The 24,974-nt window shown below is 40.1% G+C and overlaps 1 protein-coding gene across 17 annotated transcripts in view; it reads left to right on the top strand.

Moving 5' to 3' along the window:
* Positions 1 to 24,974, top strand: part of MAP4 (microtubule associated protein 4) — a 165,146-nt gene that overhangs the window by 16,029 nt on the left and 124,143 nt on the right. For all 17 annotated transcript variants that reach the window (XM_041122364.1, XM_041122355.1, XM_041122365.1 and 14 more), the window contains exon 2: positions 15,411 to 15,464. The gene's annotated coding sequence lies outside the window, so the exon portion shown is untranslated. The remainder of the gene's footprint in view (positions 1 to 15,410; positions 15,465 to 24,974) is intronic.

Raw genomic sequence — 24,974 nt, 5'->3', positions numbered from 1 at the left:
AAGTCCCTCCCAAACCCCTTTGATACTTGTCAGAAGTCATCCCCTTATGATTCTAATAATTTGGCTAAAAAATTTAAAAATGTTTTACAAGCATTCTAACTCTAAAGAAGTAGAAATGTAGGAGGAAAAAAAAGGAGGGGACGGCTACTGAATATTTTCTGAATAATAAAGTAACCTTTCTGTAAAACATCTTCCTTACTAATTAATCATAAAATTAAGCTAACTTTCTGAAGTACAACAGCATGTAACAAAAAGCTTTTTGATAAAGTTTGCTGTTGGGAATGATCTCATCCTAGTGACCAAGCGGTCACTGTGCAATGCTCTAACTATTTGCTGAAACAAAAGTATGCTACATCGGCTGACCACTGAGTAATCTGTTTGGTTGTGTTGGAGGGAGCTGTGTGTCTGCTCAGATGCAGTCATGGCGCGGTAGCAGGTAGGAGATGCTGTCTGTAGAGCTTTTCAGTTCAGTTTAGAAACAAGAGCGAATCTTCGAGGGGGGCTAAGTAAGATCTGCTTCTTGTGATTTTGATGTGCTTATTTTTCTGGCAATCACATTGATTTTAAGACTCTATATGAAAGATTTAAATTAAAATTATATAACAATGATCCCTAGCTTCATAGTTTTAAGTTATTTATTTTAAAGCTTAGCACAGTGAATCAATATGCCTTCTGTATTAAATTCGCCTAGCTGTATTTTTGCAGTGAATTTCTGTCTTGCCAGAGTAAGAAATGAAGGCATCTCTTAACTGGGTTAGAGCATTTACCTAACATACCCTTTAGATTAACTTTGTCACAGACTTATACAACAAAAACATTCAATGACTCCTGTGCTACTGCGTAGTAATACTCAAGAGTAAACCCCAATAAGTTCACTACTAAATATTGGCTATCAGTGTATTCGTGCTGCTGAGTGAAGTCCTCTTGCCTTTCGAAATGAAACCGTTAAAAGGAGGACCCTTCTCCCCCTCTCCCAACATTATGTTGCTGTGTGCATGATTAGAGTTTGGGTATGAGATTATTGGCTTTCAGTAAAAATTCTGGGAACAGTGGGATTTTATTTAGTAGCGCAAGCTACTAGAAGTGGTTAGTGGTGAAATGCCATGTGCTCTCTACCTGTTTCTATTTCTAAAATTATAAAATTGTTGCTTTAAAATATGCAGTTGATTGAAAAAAAAATTGTAGTAAGAGCAAACCCCAGCTATTCAACTTCTGTGATTCTTGTGGGAGCTGACAGTTTTATCTGTCTCGCTTGCTGAGTTAAAATTCAGTAAATCAAAGCAAGTTTGATGCATTCTAAGTCAACCTTAAAAACCAGAAGTTGTAGTAGTCATTGTTTTTGTTCTTTCAGTTTCTCACCCCTATATGATTATTTGTTGTCCTTGGATGCATTGTGAACTGTATGCTGGTTCCAGTTTACAATGCAGTATCTGTGTGTAGAGGGAGCTGAAAAGTATGGAGTCTGCTGAAACTGGAATACAAATATTTTATTTCTGTCAATTATTAGAGAAATGCTGAGAACTGTAAAAATAACAGAATTACATATGAGAAAATGTATTATACTTGTCTTCCTTTTAGTTGGAATTTGTCTTTAAAATTACTAATTAATTCTTCCATAATTTTAGAGTCATAACAGGCTCTAAATCTGAACACGGCAAGAGTGACTACATTTCACCTAGATGTTGTTAACCTAAAAATCCCCAAACCCTGGGTGGCATAGGAACAGAGCTGTTTATACAACTTTCTGTTTTGTTAGTAGCTGTCAGGCATGTTGCACAGGCCAGTTTCACTGTATTCCCACCTCCTAGTTACATTTCATTAGTGGTGAACGTGACATTTCGGAGTACAGCCTGTAGCTGCAGGGTTGCTATTCACATACTGGCCTATCGAAACAGCAGACAGTGAAACAGCTTTGTTGGATTTTGCCAGTGAACTTAAAATAAATATTAAAAAACCCAACAAAACCCAAACTGCAAACAAGACCAGGTCGTAACTAACTCCTACAAAAGCCAGCCTCGTGTTTAAGCAGAAGTTGGTGGCCATGCGTGCCATCTGCCTTGGTGCCAGCCTCTGCCAGCGCTTTGTGCGGGCAGAGTGAGCGGGCACGTCTCTGCACCTGACCATGTCAGCGTACTCCTGGTTTTATTTTGAGCTGGTTTAATGGCCAGTACAACTGCACTATTTTGTGGCTCAGCCAGGAAGCAAGTGAAGTTGTGGATGGACATGTGAACAGCTTTTTATTTTTTCCTTTTCTGAGCCAAAAAGTTTTAAGTTCAGATTAAAAGGAGGATGGTATAATTATTTTTTTAATTGGTCTTTGCAGTAGGAACCTACATATTAAACTGACAAGCTTTTGTGATTTGTTTAATGAGCTGAGCTGGCCTGAGAAGCAGTTGCTCAGCTATCTCAGCACAGGAGAGTGATGGGGATGTGCAGCTGTGGTCAATGCTCCTTCTGGTTGCAGTGCAAACCTCAGCTATTCTGGGACTATCACCCCAAGTAACTTAACCTGTGTGCTTGAGCAAGACTAGGTACTGGATTCGAGGCCCCTGTATAGAGGAGGGAGGGAATTTTATTAGAAAGTTACTTCTATTTTGGCACTGGAGCAGCTCTTAGGATTGTTTTGCTGGTTAGTTGGGGCCTTGCTACGCTGAATAAATGACATGTCGAGTATGTGCGCATGTCCTTCCTCCAGCGTGTAGGCTTCTTGTGCATCTTGTGGCTCTGCAGAACTTTCTTAATTCCAATAGCTGTGAGAAATAGAAATCAGACGCATTAAGTATAGTGCTGGAAATTAGTTTTATTGGTACGTCTGAAGCATTTTTACAAGGGAATTTTTTTCATTCAGCCATAGTACAATATTTATTTTATTCATGTAGCTTTTGAGTTCTGAAGACATTATTTGATATTTTTAAGGCAATAAATCTGTGCACTTATTTACTTGATTGTGATGTAAAGGAGCGCATGTTGTACTGCTTTCAGTCTTGATGGGGAAACTGCTGCTGATCTTGCTACATCTTCAGAGCAGATATCATGTTCCTTGATAAGCACAGAACAAGTAACAGAAAACAGTTTGTCTGTGTTATCACAACAATGATACACTAAACAAAGGGAGCTTGGTGGAACTAACACTGCTCCTCTGCCTTCACCAAAATAAAACAGAGTCTGTGGGGGAAGAATCTTCTAAGATGCTGAGTCTCTTGCTTCTTTTTTTTTTTTTTTTTTCCCCTGCAGTTCTTCTCCATCTCACTTTTTATTTACTGTGACTGAGTAGCAATTTGCAAAAATGCAGCAAAAGAAAAGTGCGTGAGTTTTATGTCCACAACCTCTGGCTGGTTTTGCAGTGACCATAACTACTGATAGGTTTTTTAAAAAAAAATTAAAAATCATGTTTAACAATGCATTGCAGTGTCTTAGGGCAGGGTAGAGTGAATGTTGGATGAATGGTCTTACACTGTGGTGCTCTGCTCTGCAGCCATCTTCTGCAGGGTATTATTTAAGAGCCTATGTGTCGAATACACCATTACATTATCGCGTCTCAGATCTTGAAATAATTTGTTCATCTGTTCTGGTTTAACACAGCTGTCTGTACCTTGTTGCAACCTGTTGTCATCTGATGTTGGGTACTAAGACTCCATCCTACTTTTTCACGCTGAATTGAACAAATCTGTTTTTGGAGGCAGTTGCATAATGGGAAATTAGTGTTGTTCTTCTGTTCCAGTTAATTTTTTGTTAGCTTTAGAAACTTTTCTTTAGAAACCTTAATTACTCTTCTACAGTTGTAAATCCTTCAGATGTTTATTTATCAGGTAATTTCAAGGCCAGTCACTTTTGACTTGAATTTGCTAAGGAGTGACGCTGTGTTTTAAAAACCGTAAAAGCTGTAGTTTTGATGCAGAATACGTGAACATGTTCCAGCTCAAACCAAATGTTTAATCTGTTCGCAAGCTGGTATTGAATCTTATTCTGACTGCTTGGTTTTTCAACCCACTTCTAAAAAAGGGAAACTTACCTTTTTGCAGCTTGACTTTGTTTGTTGTTGGCTTTTTTTTTTTTTTTTTTCCCCCCAATCTGAGTACCAAGGACTGCTTCTTTTGGGGAGACACAAAAATTTCCTTTGTGGCAGGACTCTCTTTTTTTTTTTCACATCACCTCTTACGGAAAACCCCAAAAGCTTGGGTAAGATGGGCTTCTTTATGCCTTGGAAATGTGATATGCAAGCTAAAAGGCAAATAACTAAATGTTAATGATCTTAACCCTATCTGGCTACACTGTTCTGACCTTTATCTCCCCTTCTTCCCTTTCACCAGGTATGGGTATCAGTTTCTGCTTACACCTTGCAGAACAAATCCACTCTTAGTTGCTCTGATTTTAGCTGGAAGTCTTAAATGTTGGCACTGTATGATAAATAATGGGAGAATGTTTGTTTTCTTTTGTTCCCATGGACCCTCTTAATGCCTGAGCGCTTGCTTCTGTGAGTGGTAGAGAAATATATATGAACACACCTTTCTGTGTATTGGAGATCAGTCAGAGCTGTCCTAACTTTCTAGCTCTGCCTAACCCGAGGTGCCAGCTCTAGCTTGGCCAGGTCAGTCAGGTGTTGTGCACTGTACCCACAGAAGGGAGATGAAATGATGTTTTGAGGTTTCTTGTGAATTAACTCGGGAATGTGGGACATTCCATAGGTGACTTCTGCACAGCTGGGACCTCGATGAGGTCCTGGCAAAGTCTACGTGTAATCAGTTCACCATTTCAGTGGTTGTGGTATCTCAGGACACAGATACTGCTTGATTGTTGCAAATCTGGTCTTTTCAATGTAAAGCTTTTGGGCAACAAGTCCTCTGAAAACTTCTGGAATACAGTCATATTCTGAATGGTCTTGCTTTTAAATGGTTATAACGCTTTATATTGTGTCTGTAATGATTTTGAGTTCCATTAACGTTTCTGTTAGAGGATGCCCTCTAGTCTAGAAGCAAATATTTTTATACTAGGTGAGGTATATAGTCTCTGTGCTACTGAATAGCCATGACTCCTGGAAAGGCTTTTTAGCTTGAAGAAAGAGGGGAAAAAAACACCCCAACACAACCCAACAACAAAACCCCCCTGCCAGGGTTGTCTTACAGTGCTCATTACAGTTGAGTGGAGTATGTTTTCACATGCTATAGAACTACAGTGAGGATCTGTAATTCTTCACTGTGCAATCCATACTCTAAAATAGCAAGATTTGAACTATTCAGCTGTCAAATGTAGTGGATCACAACAGTTTTAACTTTGTATTCGGAAAGGTAATCTGTCTCTGCAGTTGCACTCTTGCAGAGTAAACCTTGTTTCCCATCAGCAGGTCCTCTCCATTGACAGGTGATTGGTGAAGATTGTTTTACAGCTGTGTGAGGCAGCAGTCTTTACTAGTAGCAGACTGCAGAAAAGTGAGTAGGGTAGCTCTATGATTTCTAGTGCTTAAGTAGCAATGATTGTGTGTCTGTGCACTGGGTTTAAATGCTTTTTTTTTCTTCCTTCTTCCTTCTGATCCATATTAATGTTTTGGCTCTTAAGAATGCAGAAAGAAATCTACGGATGGTGCAGAGACTCTAAACCTGCTATCTTTGTGCAATGGAAAATTAAGATTACTGTTTGTATTTTGTTTTTTTTTTTTTTTAATGTATTCCTTGGTGTACTAGTTCCATTGCTGTCTGGCATCATTAAAAAAAAAAGTTGCGTTCCCTTTGTCTAATAAGAGCTGATGATGCATCTTCTGTATCATCATTGGCTAAGTAACAGTCCTGAAATTGATATGGAAAATGTAAAAGCAAAATTGGGTTCTGTTGTGTTTGTAATCTGTAACTATTAAATTGTGGCATCGACTAAACTTACGTGTTGGAGACAAGGGGAATTATCATTTCCATCTACCCTTTTTAATACAGGAGCTCTTGCATATAGAGGAAATGCTGTTTTCCTTCTTTCACCTTTCCTTATGTTTTAAGAAATAGTGTGCATGTGACTTGCCCTTGGGATGCTTTTGTTCACCTGTGACTAATGAGGAGTGTTAGGTGTTTCTAATAAGGTCTTATCTGGCTGTTCTGACACCAGTCCTGCTGTTCGTACCCTTTAGAGCTATTCTGCTCAATTTCATCTCCAATTTCTGTAACAGAGACGCAAGGCACTGGAAACCAACCTGTGAAGCTCGTGTGTGCAAAGGTAATAGATATCAGGTGAAGGAAGATAGAATTTCCTGTAAAGCAGCATCTGTATTCAGGAGTGGATTCCCCAAAAAGCAAGCAGGAAAGCACAATGATTTCCAGTGCTTAAGTAGCAGTGTTATGTATGTGTGTGTTTTGTTTTGTTTATTCACCGGGTTCCCCCTGCCTTGCTCCTTCTGCTCCTTGCTGCCATTCTGCCCCTCAAGAAAGCAGACAAATCTCTTTTGATGACCCATTATATGTGCAAGGGACGAGCATCTCTCGTGAAAATGTTGCTGCCTGTTATGTCTAGAAGTGCGATGAGGACAGTAAATAGAATATAGACCCACGATGGAAGCTCTGTCCTGATGTTTGTTATGGAGATGTGTGGCCTTAACTCAGAACTGCTCACAGAATTGTGTCTATAAAGAGCAACTAATTCATAAAACGCACCACTGTAAACAAAGGAGACACTGAATTTGCTACTGAGTGGATTCATCTTACAGTCTTGCTCACCTTCTGAAGTGATGGTGCGACTGATTTTTGACGGAATGGTTAATGCCTAGTTCAGTTACTCTGAAGTGTTCCTAAACATCTTAAATTTTTCACCTAAAATACACACTTATTAAACCTATCAAACTGATTTGCTCAGATACTGGTGTTTACTTAGAGCACATCTGGACATGAAAATTTGGTCTGTATAAAGGACCTTTTGCATGGAGGTTTGGTTGTGTTTTTTTTTTTTTTTTTTAACTAAATAACATGTACTTTCAGAGCTTTTAACCTAGGGTGCTGGTCAGGCTGCCAATGTGTATTCTGCTTAATTTTGGTACTTGATGGGTTTTGTGGGTTTTTTTGTGGTTTTTTTTGTTTGTGGCTTTTTTTTTTTCGCCTCCAAAGCATTCCATGTAAAATCTACTGTCATAAATAAGTTTTCAAACTGAAAATCCAAGGATTAAATAAATCCTAAATCTCTTTGTCTTAAAGGTACTTCTAGGTCAAGATTGGGGCAGTTGCAAGTCAGGATGAAGAAGCACAGGTCAATAGTACTGCCACATCTGAGTCCTGAAGTCTCTGTAAAATGACCCATTCACAAGCACCAAGTAAACCTCGACTTAACGAGAACCTGCTGTTCTCTGTGTGGATCCTTTAACATAAAAATTATAGTGGCTTGATAGGTGGTTTTTTAAGATGTGGTGAGCATTTAAGTGCTCAGTGAAGTCAATTAACAGTATCCCTGAAAAGTGACCTGCAGCTGCGCAGCTCTCCCCTGCCCTCATCACTGCTGTCCATATGTACCAGTGGTATAATCCTCTCCATACTGCACTTGCTTCTGGAGGAGCAGTGATACAAGAGGAGGATTATGACCTCTGCAGGAGACTTGCGTATAAGTGAGGAGATATTAATGGGCAACTCTGGCACTTAAATTATGAAAGTTGGCAGGCGTCAACCTTGAAAACATAAGTAGATTTAAGTCTCATGAATTTTCATGCTTTCTTACAATAGTAAAATGTCAGAGATGGTTCAGAATTCTCCAATAGTTGTTTTGCTTTAAAGCTGTTGCCATGGTAACGTGTCATTGCTGAGGCAGTCTTCAAGGTCCCAAAGAAATGGGAAATCCAAACTTCTATCTTGGTTGCCCACGCTAGTACATTAGCTGACACTGCAGACGACATTCTTTAATCTGATCTAATTTTGTAATAATTGCTGTTGGCACCTGCAACTTCCGTCTTGGTTTTCCTTTTCTGAAGCCAAGGAAAGACAATGTTTCATAGTCCAAATGAGGGTATGGTGTTCTCCATTCAGGGGTGTGCCAATAGCTGGGTATATTTGATATACATTCATGTTATATTTTTAAATGTGCATAGCATCACTGGCCACTCCATTGACTCTTTGATCTGTGTAGTGAGAGTTTGTCATCTGTGAAAGCAGAAAGGAAACAAACAGCCTGTTTTTTGAGCCATCTCAAGACTTGCCAGATTAGGATGTAGGAAAGGAGCGATGTTCTCTACATTACTGCTACTCTAAAAGGGTGTAGTGTGGATGAAATGATTAAAAGAAGGATGCTTTTTGTTTCACATGTTGAACAGCCTGTTACAACTTGGCTACTGATAAACCTATTTCAAGCTTGTTTGCTGGGAATGGGTCCTCAGTGCCTTTTATGACTTGCAACTAGAAATCTCATGCTTCTACTTTATCTTCCTTCACCTGTGTCTGTAAACAGCAGCTGGCTGCCTCCATGGAGCAAAAATGAAGCGTTAATTATGGCTTGAATAGGATTGAGCTTGAAGTTCCGTTGTGAAGTGAGAGCAAGAGTTTCCACAGCTGAGAAATACAGCTAATGGAGTAATGTATATCACTGTATAGAGAGTGAGAGAGCAAGGATATGTAGGCAGTCAGTCAGCTCAGCAGTATTTCAGGTTAAAGAGGCGGCATTCATAGGTTAGACACTGGTGAAAACTTATGATCACCTCACGCTTCCAGCTGTTCATTAAACAACCTTTTAAAAAGTATTAAGAATTGAATCGGTGCGAGTGAAGAGGGTGTTGGGTTGGAAATAGCCCTCTGTTTTAGCTGAAGTTGTCATGGATGGGTGGCTTGCACCGTGAAGGGGTAGGGGAAGACTACCGAGGAGACTATGTGGAGAGTTGCTGGTTGTCCATGTTAACCTCTTTAATGAATAACCTGTGAAAAACAGATGTGCCAGGCATTTGGTTTAAATAAAAAGAACCATCTAGAGCAGAGAGACTTTATAAAAGACTTTTTAAAGACTGTAAAATATGATAATGCCTCTTCTGTTATTTATTTATTTTTAAAAAAGGCATTGAGAGATAAGACCTTGCAAGCAATCCTGTTTCTTACAGTAGTGGGCTGGGGAGACTTTCTGGGTGGTATGCTCTTTTGTAGTGGCAGATGAGGATGAGCTGGACTACTGGAGTTACCAGGAAGCTGGGATGATGTGAATATCAAAACAACTTAGTAAGTAAAAGCTTCTCATAGTAGGGCATCTCTGGCTACGCCTGTACTAGGGAATAACATGATGCTTGGTGACTTCTGGTAGTGCTGGAATACAGCATCTGTGCTGCTGTTTTTAGCATATTTCCTGTTGCAGTCTTTGGCCTAGGGCAAAAGTATTCTCCCAGACACTGGTGGATGCTATTCAAGAGCTGGTATGGACCAGGACCATTCTCGAGAGCCATTTGCATGTGGCCACCCTGGTTTAAAGCATAAGACTTTACAAGTGTGAATGCAGCCTCTTCCTAGACACTGTGGTCCTGGGCACATGTACGTCAACTGTGACATTGAACTCCCTAGTTGCAAGGTAGCCTTTGTGCTTCTTTGTGATAGCAGGAAGCACAATCAATTTAGCAGCCTTTCATTAGAGGACAAGTGAAATTTGAATAATGAAAGCTTCTTTTTCTCTTTGTCCTGATCAAGTGCTCATTAGTGTTCAGCCCCAGCTAAGGCAAAATGGCCATTGGATGAGCTTCAATTGCATATAGTTTTAACTGAAGTGTGTTGCTATTTCATAGTCCAAGACATGACTCAGGTTCTTACTGCTGCTTTTTCTAATGTGTGTGCAACTGAATCTTACTTTATGAATCTTGGTAATAAATCATTAAAAATGCCTATCTCTGGTCTATACTATTCAAAAAGATGGCAGGTTGTTGGATAATGCTGTCCAAGTGTGGGTGTGGGCATGTGCTTTGACAAATAAAGCATATGACAGGAGTCACAGTGGATCTGTATTGATTAGATATAACAGTAGGAAGAATTCCTGAATTCTTAATACCTTTATTTTTAGTTGTAATTTGGCTAGACTGAAGACTTGCTGTTCAATGAATTGTTCCAAAAATAAATATTTCAGAAGAGGATTAAAATTGAATGTGAAAGACAGTTTTTTCTTATGCATCAGTGTTCATGGAAGGAACTGGTCAGAAATCACTATTCTCCTTAAATTTGCATGCTCTGAATCCAAATTAGAACTGCTTTCACCAGAACTACTCATCCACACAGGAAGCTAGAGGTGCTGTTGGGAACGAAACTGTGATAGCTAATTTTAGCTAATTTAGTCCTGTTAGCAGCAGAGTTCTTCAACTGTGAAAAGAGATACTTTGGTCTTGCTTAAATCACTTTCGTTTTTCTATTGAGCTTCTACTGAAAAGGAATGTGCTTTGTTGTTTCTCACCAAGGGCATTTTCTGCCCTTTTTTTTTTTTTTTTGGTGTAGTGTTGTTGGTGGGTTTTTTTGTTTTTGTTGGGTTTTTTTTTTTCATTTTTGTGGATCTGGATGTTTGTAAGGTTTGTGGTTTTTTTTTTCTGTTTAGACACATCTGAAAGATCTGTAGAAAGATTCAAAGATCATTTCTGTCAAAGTATTTAATCTCAGCTTTCTCTGGGTGTTTTTAGCCTCTTGTCATGTGTACTGTGTTGTAATGTAGTTGACTACTTGCTCCCACCCTCCCCATGCTCTTCAGTTGTACACTAACGAACTAAAGGCTACTGGCTGTGGGAGTTTACCTCTTAATTAGCATTTCTGGCACTGTCCAGCCTATCAGGATCATTCTGGAAGGTCCTTGATTTGCCTTTGACACTGGTGATTTGGCAATCCTTGAGTCACTCTTCCAACTTTCTAGAATCATTGCATGTTGTTTCTTCAAATTGCTCTTGACATACGAAAATCCATGGTGCTATAAAAACAGCTACACTTGTGCAGTTGCTTATTTACTGTCTGATTGTATGAACCTCACTGTTTAACTTTGTCAACATGAATTGCTACAGAAGACTATTTTTTAAAGCCTGTCCTCTTCACTGAGGGTTAAATGTGGATATTGCCAGAGTATCTGCTTGCTTCACAGCTGAAGACCTTTATTCTTCCATGTGCTACCTGCAATGGGGAAGTATGATCTCTTTCTAGAAGTAGTAAGAGTTGTGTGACTACTGGGAAAGTCTGACTTGCTGTTTATCAATGTTTCCCTAGAAGATTATTCACTCTTAGAGTTCAGTGGAACTACATCTTGTGTTTTGAAGACTCTTTAAGTTACTAGTCTAACTTCAGCACTTTCCTTCTCTCTTGGGAGAAGCTCTACTCAAAAGCCTAGAATCTAATGTAAAAGCAGTCTCTTTCAAATACTGTCAGCTTTATCTGAGATGCCTCATGCAAGTGTGGGAGCAGGAATTTGATGCTTAACAAAAATTCATTGAATATTTGGCAATGGTACTCATGAAAAAAAAAAAGTCCATCATATATTCTTGAATAAACTCTTAGTTTAGGATCTTGGTGAGTTCGGGTAGAGGCAAGGAGACAACATAGGGCCTTGTGGCTGTAGAGGCAGTTTTTCTTGTGTCAGGTTGTTGTAGTTAATTTGCTGCTAGTGTTATTCCTCTAGGAAAGGACTGGGATGAAAATCTGAGATGCCTTAATCTCTGGGTTTTGTGGCCACCGTGTATATATAGCTCAGGGTTTACAAGACTTCATGTTCGAACCCATGGTATTCGACAATGTGATACTCCTTTGCATGTGGAATGCTGTAGCTGCAATGTGTATTGCCCCTCTTAGCTTTTCATATCAAGTGATCTTCATGTACCATGCATGTTTAAGAGGGGGAGCTATTTAAAGGAAGCTGTTTATCTAGAGATTTGGAAACAAAGTATGAAGGGTGAGACACAGCAGGAAACTAAAAGATTGAGTGGCTTTCTCTCCCAGGATATGGGAAACAGTCTTACAAATTTGGGGATGAGAAAACAGAAAGTGTTGCTTGTTTAGAGAAATTGAGGGAGCCTGTAAGGGCATCTGATATGACGAATGGCACATTCTTTCTGTTATAAACTTAATTGCACTGAAGTGCATTCCATTTAGCTGGGGTAAGAGTGATTAATCCTGAATGTAACTGGAGGTTTGCTTGACTCTCTCTCTTTGGCAGTACAGCAACATAAACGGAGATTGAGACAACCACTGTTCATACAGAAAGTACTAAATTATTGGAACTAGAGACTGTATAATTATGATAATTTTGTGAGGAGGATGTAGGGGAATCACTTCCTTGCTTCTGTCTTGCATCCTTTTTGGGTGACTTACCAAGTTAAGTTGTATGCTTTTCTCATGGACTAAGGAGAGGTGATAGTTTACTCCATCTTCAAAAGGGCTGCCACTGGAAACTGGTAGAGACAAGTAGTTGCTACTTAAAGTAGTAAGAACCTTCAAAATTATAAAAAGCAGAAATGAATTGTTAATGTTTGCCTTGAAATATGTATATGTTTTTGGGACTCCTCAGAATAACTGTTGTATTATAGATGGGGTGGATTTGGTGAACTCTCAAGTGAGAAAGAAACAAAGAAAGAGACTGGGTAGAAAGCAGAAAGTAGTGTATTAATGGGATGCAGGCAATTCAGTTGCAGGGGGCGGAAATCGGTGTAGGAAACTGGATGAAGTTAGAGAAGCCGTTGAAACGTTTAGTAATAAAAGTGCAAGGAGCTTGGGAACCAGAAGAGCTGAGGAACAAGAACTACTGGTGCAGGACGTGAAACTGGATATTATGGGGATAGCAATCATGATGGGATGGTATGCATACCAGGCATTACCTGTTTTCTGATAGTGTAGGCAAGATAAAAATGAAGAGTGGGTGTGGTGTGGGTTGTAAATGAAGTAATAGAGTGCTTTTCCTCTGTTGTGTTGCTTTTCAGTGTCACTTGTATAAAAATTGTGTTGGGGAGAAATAAAGTTGCAAACTTGGAATCAGGGTTGCAATGTATAGACAGGTATCTCTCTTAACATTAAAATAGTTCTCAGAAATATTTCTCCAAACTGGAAAACAATTAACGGCTAATAATGGAACACGTGAGTCGGTATTTGCAGGCCAGGTGATAGATGACTTTTTTCCTGCTGTTCACCAATATTTCTATAAGTGGTCAGAGTCTTCCTCAATTTATTATGTGAGGGGACAAGGTGAAGTCTATCTTAGACTACTGTAAGACCTAGCACATAAAAAAAAAAATAATCTTTGCAGTCACACCTGCAATTTTAGCAACTCTGTAAATTTGGGATAAGAAAGGCAGATTATGTAGCATTTCTGCTTGTCAGTCAAGAACACCCCATACTTAAGGAAAAAAGCAATCTTTACCACTATGGGTAGTTTAAGACCACCTTGGTAGTATAGTAATTCTTTCCTTCAGAGTTTATTTAAAGAGCACCTAGAGATGCAGGTTTACCAAAGGAAGAAGTGTTTTTGCCCAGACCAAGAAACTGTGGTAGATTTTACTTTACTGTTACCAGAACCATGGTTGATATAGCACTACCCAATGGAGTAGCAATGCCCAGCACTAAAAAAGGAGCTAATACTTTTAATTTTCTTTAATATTCTGCCACAAAAGAAAGGGTTGTGGGTTTTTTCTTCCTTTTTTTCTTAACAAATAAGGTGAAGTTTGGTGTTTTCAATGCAAAGAGATTGGAATATCATGTGTGAGAGTGTAATAACCTGGTGGATCACAGCAACAGATGTGGGATGAACTTTAATAGAGCAGACCATCAGGCTGTGTTTAGGGCTTGATGCCTTTGGATGTGATCTGGGTGTTCATCAGTTGGAAGTAGCTGGGAAGAACCCTGATGCCCCAGTTTATCACAGGGTAGCTAAACTGCAAATAATGATGTGGAAAAAGAAAATGTGCGTTTATTATGTGTATTAGTAGAGTTTCCTTCTGTTGGAAAGGGGAGCCTTAGTGTTACCACACAAGATGTTTTTCCATTCCATAATTAACTTCTAACTCTCCTTTCCACCCCTTCTGAAGGGAACAGGACTCTTTTCAGAAGGTTTTTCCTCACTCCTCAGTGCTTTACCACTTATTAAAGCTGAAATGATACTCTTCTCACTGGGCTGTTTTCTCATTTAACTGAAAGCCCTGGCATTTTACTTCCATGTAACATGAAATGTGCATCTGTAGGGAGAGGAACAAGTGTTAGTGTTTCTATATGACTTTGCATTAATAAGCAGGTACTGAGATGATATTTTGTTGTGAGACTGGCTTGATTACTTGCTATGGTGAGGAACAAGTCGGATGTTTCTCCATGTGGATTGAAATACTTAACTGACTCTGTCCAGCTTAGTTTATGTTCTTTTCTGTGGAGCACTGCATGGAGAGTATAAGGAGTATTATTTTGATAGAATTTTTTTTAATTGTAGATATGCTTGTTTCACAATAAAGAAACATGGTGAACAAAGTGTAAAATACTGTATAGAAAAATTTGGGATACAACACCCAATAGATGAGGAGATGGCTCCCTGGTAAAGCTGCTGGGTATAGCTTCACTGAAATCATGGAAAACATACAGAAAATAGCTGGCTGTGTGCCACTGAAATACAGCTCCTGATTTCTTTCTTTCTTTTTTTTTTTTTTTTTTTTTAAATCTGGATCCCCTTAAAATATTGATTCAAGTATCATTAATGTAATCCTTAAAAGAATACAGCATATGCTTTTCTAGTTGAGTAACATGTCTAGCAATACCTGTAGGTTTTGACTTGTGAATGTATTAATAACAGTGGGAGAGATTCCACTCTGAAGTTTGGAAGTACAGAAAATGGCATGGAGTGGTATATAGGCTTTATTAAATGAAAAAAGCTTCATCTTTGCTTTCTTGCTTGTCTTGGACTAAAATGTGACAGTTCTGCTGTATGAAAGCCTTTAGAGTGCCTTGCATGGTGGCTCTGTGTAATAATAACTGATAAATCGGGCCACAGTTATTTTGGTGCCTCTCTAGTTTTGTTCATCCCCAGTCTGATAAAAACTTGTGAATCAAACCTGGCTGTTGCAGGTGGCTATGCAGGTGTATGCCTAACAGTGACTTTGAGAGCTTTTAAGCCATTATATGAGTACCTGAAATACTGCTTAGTGGAGGGATGTCCTAATCATCCTGGATTACTTCAGCTTTAATGGCGTGTTTGTAAAAACCTATTAAGATGTATAACGAGGGAAAAGTTGTTCTCAATTTTCATGGTATATCCTTAATAGCTTGAGCAAGTGTTGAGGTGAAATAGTAATAGCTAGATAGTATTCCTATTGAGGAGCAAACATTAAAGAAAGCTGCCTGGATGACTGTAGTGGGACTGCAGCAAAACTTCTCAATTTTTAGTTAATTTTGAGTAACACAAATCATCTCCTAGCCATCCCTAATTAGCTTATATTCCAAGTACTCTGTAATTATATGGCTTCCTCTTAATTGTGCATGCATTGTATTTTGCAGATAAGCAGTTTCTGAGGACTGAAGGACCTGCTAAAAGGAGCACCTGCTTTTGAGGTATGAACTACTTTTGTAATGACACAACACTAATGCTTTAATTAAAAGCAAAGGTTTGATACAGCTCTGTACGCACTAAAACTTCATCTGTTCTGGGAAATACAGCTACCATCTAGAGTTCTGAAATGTCATAATCTCTGACAGAACTTCAGTAGGAAAGCTTGGCAGAGCAGGCACGCCTGGCTGTGACAAGTGGAGTGTTAAATGGACTCTAGGAGAGTCTGCATGTCTTTAAAAGTTATTATACAGAGAGTTCTGCGACTGGAACTTCTACAGAATAAACATATCTGAAAAGCACTTGCCTTTCCATTCTTTTCTGTTAAACACTTTATTTACTACTCTTTTTCCATTCTTCCTTTTAGGTATTTATTAAAGTTTCTAACATTCCTCTGGTTCTGTGCAAGATAGCAGGGCTGGTGTATGACTCAAGGGATGTCCCTTCTAGCCAGGTGGACCTTCTTTTCTTGCTTTTCCTGCTGCAAAGGACAGACATCTTGTTTAACTTGGTCACTCAAATCTTTTTATCAGAGTAAGAGGACTACAAGAGATTAAAATGGGCAAACTAGGCTAAGAAACAAGTCTGATTTGATTTGTTAGGAATTTGGAGCAGCAGACCATTGAAGTTTCATGTCCTAGCCTTCCTTTGTGGAAGGCACCTTTCACTGGAGTTTGTCTGTCATCAGGTCTGCAGTCAGAGGATATTTTTGGTGCAGGTGCTCACATAACATGCTTTAGTGAAGGAATTACAATTTCTTCTTTTTATTTGTATGGACTGAGGGACCCAGGTGTCTTCTACATTGCAGTTTGATTAGTGTGACAGTGATTGTTCTGAAATGCTGCCTATTTCTTCAAGTCCTGGGAGTGGTATCAGCATGTTTACTCCACTAATTAATACTTCCTCTGCCTTAACCTTGAGGTAGCCTAGAATGTAAACCAATGGAAACACAGGGCACAGACTTGTAGAAAAATGACTAAGCTGTTAATGTCAGTCTGCCAGTACCATCCAACGATACTTGGCTGTAAAGAATGCAGAGGAGTCAAATGGATGCAGTTCAATTACAGCTTGTTTTAAAATCACTAACTGTATCTACTGTGATTTACTAAAACTGTCTTAAGTGACAGTAGCCTCGCATGTCTCCTAAAACTTTGTTATGGGTATGGGATAAAATTGTTCCTAAAATGCTGTAGTCAGTCTCCTTAAATGGCAGGCGCAGAGATAACATCATAGGTGCAAAGTCCTGTCTTCAGTCGGGCTGATGCTCTTGTGTATCCATTCAGGATGTGACTGGAACCAGGCTCAGTTAGGGACAGCCACACCACCAGTTTATACTGTGTACTATGGCTGCCTGCCAAACCATCTTAAGTTGTTCTCTGAAAGCCAATGAATAAAAGCCAAATAAGATGGCTTATCTCCCTCTGGGTGGGAGGGAGGGAGGGGGTGGAGGGGAGGTGCCCAGAATGCTGTGCGTGCTTTTCACTGTGGCCTTGATGGAGCTAAAGAGGTCATGGGAGGTGGACTGTCACCTTCTGCAGGGAGTGAGTGCTATGTGTAGCTGAACAGAGAAGATGACATAGGAGTGTAAGAGCACTACCTTGCCCTACCTGCATGTTCCAGTCTTGAACTTCTTTCCCCTCTGCCTTTCTGCTTCACTTAGCTTTGACCAATGTGGTCTTAATGTCTGCCAGACTCCTTGGGTGTCTGGAATTGATCTCAGACTTTAACTTACTTGGTCATGTTGTTAACTGCCAAGTTGTTTAAGGGGGTGAGTTTGCTATGTTATAATTTTCCTCCTTTCTTTCTTTTCTTCGTGGTACAAAAAATGAGAGTTACAATGTAAGCTGCCTCCTAGAGTCCCAGGGATACATGTAGTTGTACCTCTCCACAGTTGTTGTTCCCTGGTTTTGGGACATGGAAACCAAACAGGTGTTTCCCACAGACTGTATTCAGCAGCTAAAAATGCTTCCTGAAGTAATTTATCCGGGAACATTTAATCCATGCTTATTGACTGCCTAGATGAATAAAGGCAACTTCCTCCCCAACATCCTTTGGAGGAGCCCAGGAGAGCCTGCAGGAAGGAGGAAGTGTTTGTGTGAGTCTGGCACCGGCTGGTTGGTTCTTGTTGGATGACCTGATTGAGGAGTATCTTGGGTTCTTTACAAAACAATAACCTGTTCATCTCTGATTGTCACTCAGAAATAAATAGGTTTTTCCTGCTTATTCTGTTATGAGCTCTTTCAACCAAGTACAGTTGCATGCTTGGTCATCTTACTTGCTTTCTTAAACTATGAATACTGACTATGACTTGTGGCACATGGAACTTCATTTGGTTATTGTATTGGTTACATATGTATAGGTGGGTAGAAAGTACTTGTAAAAACATTACTTGCTGGATTAATTTACATTTTTTTGTATAACTGCTCTAACTGCAAAGAAACATGCACAAAACCACATCTTTAGGATCAATTTTATTGATGAAAAGTGAACTAGATTGGAGCTGCTGCTGACATAATTGTGGTAGGAGCAAGTAGCTGCTACTTGCTGTGTGACTCCCTGCTCCCCTCCTGCAGCAGAGCTCTGCCTACAGAGAATTCTGCTCAGATAAGGCAAGCAGGTAAGAAAGAACTTCGCCTCTGTGGATTTTGTAGCTTGCTGGAGGAGGGGCTGGTGCATTATCACCCACCCTTTTAAAAGGGGTTTGAGGAAGTATGTACTGACCTTCTAGGTTGAGAAAGCTGAGAACAGAACTGAGAAGATTTTACCCTGGAAATAAGAGAACCATTGGGAAGAAGACAATGCTACCATGTCAATTTACCACATGTGGTTTTACTTCTCTAAAGTCATGTAGGCAGAACCCTTTATTTTACTTAAAATAGAAAAAAAAAAAAAAAGGTGGGTTTTTTTCAGTACTACACTGAACAATTATTTATTTGGTCCCTTATCCTTCCCTTTTTGGAAGGGAAATTGCCTGTGTCAAAGGGCACAATACTGTGATACTGGATATTGCAGCCATACCTGCAATAAGGAAGTGAATAATTCTCTAAAGAAACTAATAGACTGTACCTGATAACACTGCGGTGAGACCTGAAATTTCTTCTATTGCTCTTTCTTTCATGAAAGCTCAGCTTTTGTTTTCTAACCAATGCCTTGTTTTTCAGGCATCATTGAATGTATTTGTTATCAAGAGTACGGAAATGTAAATACAATAGTGGTTGAAATGCAGTAGCTACTCCCTTCCTCCTCTGCTGGCTTCCTGCATACATTATGGAAGGTGGAAACTATTCTTCTGCATTAATTCATTTCAGAAATGAGTATTCTTCCCCCGTTGCCACCCCATCAGATTTCAAAAACCAAAGGGTATGAGCAAAGAGAAACGATTATTCTCACATATGTTCCTTGAGACTGAGAAGTAACATAAGGCCTCTTGCTCCTTTCCTATGCTCCAGCCTGATGCAAGCATTGGCTAACAGGACATCTTGTTTTTCTCCACTTTACCTAAACCTTTGACCAGATAAGCCACACAGGCACCATTCTAGTTGAATTAAGTCTGCATTCATCTGCTTGTAACATTTGAGCACCTTTCTTAGAAGAAAAACTAAAAAATTGGAGCAGTGCCTTCACTGATAGGAGTGTATTTCTCCCAGGCTTAAGTTTGTAGTTATTTTTAAGAGTTGTTTCCTAAATGTGGTTCTACTTGATCTAGTTGGGTCACTAGTAGCTAATGTTGGTCACTTTCTTAGGCAGGAGTTTTGTCATTAAAACTAGCTCAAGATAATGGAAAGGCTCAAATCGTAGAATTTGTTCTTTTGACTAGCTTGGGAGGAATTAGGTTCAGCTGTCTGATGGGTGTAAGCAGTTAAATTGACCTCAGACTATGGCTGTCGTGCTTTTTTTGTGAAGTCTGTCATGAACTTTGTGTGGCAGTAACAACTTTCTGGGGAGAGTTATTTATCTTCAATTACCCAGGTCCTTCTTGCATAACCTGCCACTTTTAATGCTGTTAATATGTCTATACTGCACTAATGCTGCTCCCTTTTCAGAACCAAGGAGTTCTATGATGCTCTTATGGCACTTGGCCAACTGCATGACTGAACTTAGCTAAATAAAAATCCCTGGGATCCTCTCTAAGAATAAGCATCATGTGAGAGCAGGAGTGTTTCCCTGCTTTGAGAGAATTAAAATGGCGTGCTGGTAAGGAATAACAGCAGCAGCTTAAGGGCTAGGCAGGCATCCCTCTCTGGCTAAAAGGGATAAGCTACAAGTCCAGAGGGGGAGCAGAAGGGTCTGGCATTTAACCTTTAGCTTTCCTTGCTGTTGAGTTTGTCAGTCCGGGATGACATGGTGCTTTCAGAATGTACTGTTTTTATAATTCAAGCATCTGATAAATACCCTTATGAAGGAGATGTGAACATATTGGGCCTTGGCCTACAGCTTAAATACCTATTAATGTATTATTGAGCAAATTTCTGAGCACTTCTCTGCACCTGTATCTTCCCCCCCCCGCCCCGCCTTGGGAGCATGGGAGGTACTGGAACTGGTGTAGGTGTCTGCTAATGTTGCCTCAAGTGGGCCTGCATGTGGCTTATGTTCTGGCACAAGCAGTAATGGATGCTGAGATAAAGTTATCTTGCAACTAATTCCCTTGCTGAGGGAGAAAGTCTCTGTTCTGCTGGCCTGTGGTGTATTAACACTGGTAATGGAGCACGTGAATGTGCCTTGTATTCTGTGGTCCCTCAGAAAAGCGTGTGTTCTCCCCTCTGGGACTTTTGTGGTGACTCACTGGACCTTTCCCTGCTTCACATACGATTATGAAGCTAAATTATTGTTCTACTTTTCTTTGGTTTGAAGTTGTTACATTACCAAATAGGAGCACCTCTTTCACTTGGATCACAGACAGGCAATATTTACTCCCAGGCTTCTAGCAAACCCTTTCATGAGCTATTGTAGCCAAAGACTTCAGTTCTGCTTGCAGAGGTGCCCAAGTGTGTTCAGCATTTTTAAAGCTATATGCTTCTACCTTGTTTTAAAAGGACTTCTGATTTTTGTCTTTCTTGCTTGCGTGTAAGCACAAATACCCCTACTTAGAAGTAATTCCTAGTAACATAGAATATGGTTAATCTTCATTATATCTATTGTGGAGTTGCCCCAGGATGAACAAAATCCATGCATTGAATTGCAAAAGTGGTGCAAAGAGCCAGGCCCTTCCTAAGCATGTCCTAGTAACACACCACTGTGTAAAGACAGACTTGGATATCCCAAAGCTGTTTTAACAGAGTAAGGAGTGGGCTCCACAGCTCTGAATGTTCTAGGTATACTCTGCTCCCACCCTAAACGTGTCTAGGGACTTCATTTCTCCATTAATTTCTGAGCACCTGAGTGGCCTCCATGGAAATACAGGGACTGAATTTTGTTCCTGGCCTGAAAATCTAACATATGTGAAGCAAATGGAAAGCCGCTAATGCTTGGTAAATGGGCATGTTCACTCTAAACTAGTTTTCCTAAGTGGTCGCAGAGTTCTGCTCTGGCTGATGCTCTGAAACCTTGGCTGGGCACTAACATTTGCTGCTTCTTTTTAAATGTCTGTTTCCATAACGCTTTGTTGTGGCTTTCGAATGGCAAACCCTTACCTCTCCACTAGTTCAAATGTGTCTGTTCTATTTCCAGGTTCCTTTTGGGGCATATCTGTCAGTTCTCAGAAGCCTGAGGGGAGGGCATGATTCTCCAAGGCAACTGATGAGTCCATAAACTAACTTCCTTGCTATAGCTAAGATCTTGCAGAATTTGCCAGCAGCTAAAACTCATTTCTTAGTATAGAAGTGTTGTTTGTTTCATTCTTCCAAAGTTTTTTTGACCTTCCAGTAGTGGAAAGCTTTAAATATTGTTTTCTCTTTGCAAATCTACTTGAAAAAGCATTGACAGGTTTGCTGTTCCACTCATCTGGCTCTGAAACATCAAGCTGGTGATGAGTTGCCATTGATGAAGATAGTTTACTAGTCAACTTTCTCATTTTGAAGCTACCAGTTCTGTGTCCTGATCGACAGGTTCTCATGCTATATAATTACGTTGTCAAGAGAGGTGCTTATTTATATTAAAAGTAAAGTAGGTACTCTAATATAGTCACTAATGTAACTAGAATTATTCTGTATAGGTAAAGGAGTAAAGCTTGTATGTAAACTGAGTTCCTGGAAGCAGTGACTGTGCATACCTGGTTGCCAAATGAGCTGCTTCTGTTTTCATGGTTGTAACTGCTGCTCTCTGTAAGCTGTGATGTTTTATGCTCCTTGCTCAAATTTTATCTTGCTTTTTGAGTAACACTGGCTAACGTGTTGGTCTTGGGGCTCTTCTCTAGAGAGTCAGTTTGCTTGCAGCAGATGGCATCTAGCCTTTCTTGTGGGCATCAGACTGTGTATCGGAGTAGGAGAAGCCACAAAGCTGGCCTCCAGGAGCTCCACTTGAGGTCTTTCCAGTGCCATTTATGACTTGAGTTATCCTTCTTGATAACCCTAGTGAAAAAAGAGAGCAGAGTTCCTGAGTGTAAATCTTGCCTCTTTCTGCCTGCCTGTTTCCACAAGCTTGAATTGTTTCTGTTGTTCTACAGAAAGTTTAACTCAGAATTTCAAGGCTTACTACAGTAAATTTCTTGATGTATGCATGAGGTACGGTATGGATGTAACACCGTACATGCTATTTAATGGCTGCTTTACTCTCTTCCATGAGAGCTTTTTTTGATTATCTTCATTTCAGAGTCCATCCTCTATGGTCTTACTCTGCCTCCTACCCTCTCAAGCTGTGTGTATATATATACATAAGGCAAAATGTTGTGAGTTCATAAAGGCATTGAGGGCCTGCACAGCGGTATTACAACTATAATTAAGCTGGACTGGATCTCTGAAAAATCATTTTTCTCACAGCATGACTTGAGCTCTTTCTCATCTCCTGCTTTGTAGTTCTAGTGTTCATACTGTAAAATTTTCTTCACAAGCAATTAAAAAAAAAAAAAAAATCGTCTTGGAAATGAAAGCCGAAATGCTCATGTAAGCGCAAGGCCCATTATTCTGGGAGCAGCGTATGCAAGACAAATGTGGAGTATGATGAATTTAGAGGAGCTGACATGAGGACTAAGTGACTGAGGTGAACTTTTGTAGTAAAACTGTTCCCTTTTTGTGTACTCATTAGTCTTCGTTTCCAGGCCGTGGCAGTGAGATGATCTTGCAGGAAGAAGAATGAGGAGGTACAAAATGCCTAATAAAAATGAGAATTATTGACTGATCCTACTATGTTAGAAATGTGCCATCCTTCTCTTCCTCCCAAGAGAAGGGACTCTTCAGCAAAAGCCAGAAAGCCATTATTTTCTGGGTTTGCTCTTAGGGAGGTAGAAACTGCTTTCCTTTCTGATGCGTGTGCTATTAAAGGAAAGCAGCTGACAGAACAGCTGCTTGCCTTGCCTGTTTAGTTTGTGGCTTAGCAGTCAATATGCAACATAGAAAGAAAGTGCTCTGCTAACAGCCAGAGTTTTCATACCCTGCCCCCACTTTGACTGTCTTTCCCTCTGTCCTCTGCCAAGTGAAAACAGGAGACTCTTCCCCCCTCCATGATTAATGAAACTCTCCTTATTTGGTGCTGCCTCTCCTGGTGTGCAGCACAGAAAATCCTGTATTCTGTGAGACAGCTTGAAAACCAGCAAACAAGTATGACTCAGGGGAGTTTCTTTTTTTTAAAGTAGTTGAGGAATAGGTAATTTTAGAGCTAAAACTTACAAGTCTGTGCAGAAGGTGGGCAGACTCCTTTATTTTCCTTAGATAAGCATTTATGGTTTTTGGAGATGACATACCAGTCTTTTTTAGGTCTCTTATTTCAATGCTTGTAGGCCTGTGTAGAGCTAGACACTTGAAAGTCCCTCACAGTTATTATCTATGAACTCATCTTCCATGTGGCTTTTTTGAAGGCCAGCCAAGACCATTAATCCCCACCTTCTAGAGTCCCTAATCCCTGCTGGGGCTTATAGGAAAGTTATTCTTGTACTCCCAGTGAAGCTGCTCTGGCAGAGTATCTATCCTGCTGTAACTTAAGGCAGGTTTATTAATGTGACTTTTTATCAGCTTGGAAATGGTACAACTCATAATGTAGCAATCTAACTTGGACAGTCTTACCCCATCTTGCTGAGTGGTTCATAGTAGTGAAATTGCCCAAAGGGAGGGAATCATTCAGGAGGCTGGTGTTCTCTTATCTCACTCAGTGTGCTTCAGTATAATTAACAATAGTAAAACGCTCTTTGCAGGCATGAATACATGCCATGTATTTTTTTGGGAATGAGTGCAAGTGAAGTGAAATCAGGATTGGAAGTGGTCTGCTGGGGTGATTCTTTGCAGTTGTATCACTCTTTTTCTCAGCCTGATGTTTCTAAAGCCTCCTGGCTCTGCTTTTTGTCCAGATGTGGTGAGACTGATGTAAGGTCGTCTTCCTCCATGAGCCTTCCCCCTTCCCACCATCCTTACTTGCTCAAAGACTTTTCTTTGGTTCCAAGTAAGCTTCTCCAAACACTCAGGACTGGTTCAGGTGGGCTTCCTTCCATTTATTGTCCTTCTCTAGGGTTCACCTGTGATTTTGATAGAAGGGAAGTGTGAACAATTTTACATTCAGTTCATGACTATTCACTCTGTCGGTTTTAGTAGCATTGGCCAGCTCTGTGCTAAACCTTCTGTCGATTGAAGTGGTTTATTGGGTGGCTTAGGGCCCTCGCTGTCAAAGGGAGCTGTGCTACCTCTCCAGTGATACATACCATGGGAAAATTGCAAAATTCACTTCAGCTTTTAGACAAATTCAAAGCAATTTAAGTCTAATTTCCAGGGATGTGGTAAAGCTACTCTCTTGGGTGTCTGGAGTCTTCTGTCTGTACAAGTTCTGTGACCAGAATTAAGGTCTTCAAAGCCAGATAGCAGATGAAGTTGGCTTGGCGTGGCTCGGCTGTTAAGCATACTGATAGAGCATTGTAGGCTTCATGCCTAGAGTTCTCATGCCATCTCCTTCTGGAGCCATTGCTTACTTACCTGCACAGAAAAGACAACAAGTTCTGCAAAAAGTATCTCCTCACCCAGAACAGAGAAGAACCTGAATAAAGGCCAGAAGGGAATGTAACTGATGGAAAATGGCAATTGAGACTCTGAAATCTGAGTCAGCAACCAGTCTCACTGCACAGTACAACTGTCCATGCACACTGGGCTTCATACTGAGACCTTTGGAAGAAGCAAGGGTCAGTCTGTGCCAGGTAAATGCTGTGTTGCAGAGAAGTAATGCTTCTGAACGTGATCATCCTCGAGTCCCGTGATGTATCTTAGGGAGCTGGAAGAGCAACAGGTATGTCCAGCCTTTTCAGGTTCATCAGCAACTCTGAACACCTTCAGAGCACTAACTGGGCCTCTCTCATGTCTTCCCTAAAGCAGTACTTTGGGAACAAGTTCTCAAAAGGGGAATACAGGAATGCATAAATTAAATGCGATGCAGCCATCTTTCCT

Source organism: Aquila chrysaetos, chromosome 3 (genome assembly GCF_900496995.4).
Source record: "Aquila chrysaetos chrysaetos chromosome 3, bAquChr1.4, whole genome shotgun sequence".
In the NCBI taxonomy this organism is placed as follows: domain Eukaryota; kingdom Metazoa; phylum Chordata; class Aves; order Accipitriformes; family Accipitridae; genus Aquila; species Aquila chrysaetos.
Note: the sequence above shows the minus strand (reverse complement) of the source record. Positions and strands in the feature narration are given on the sequence as shown.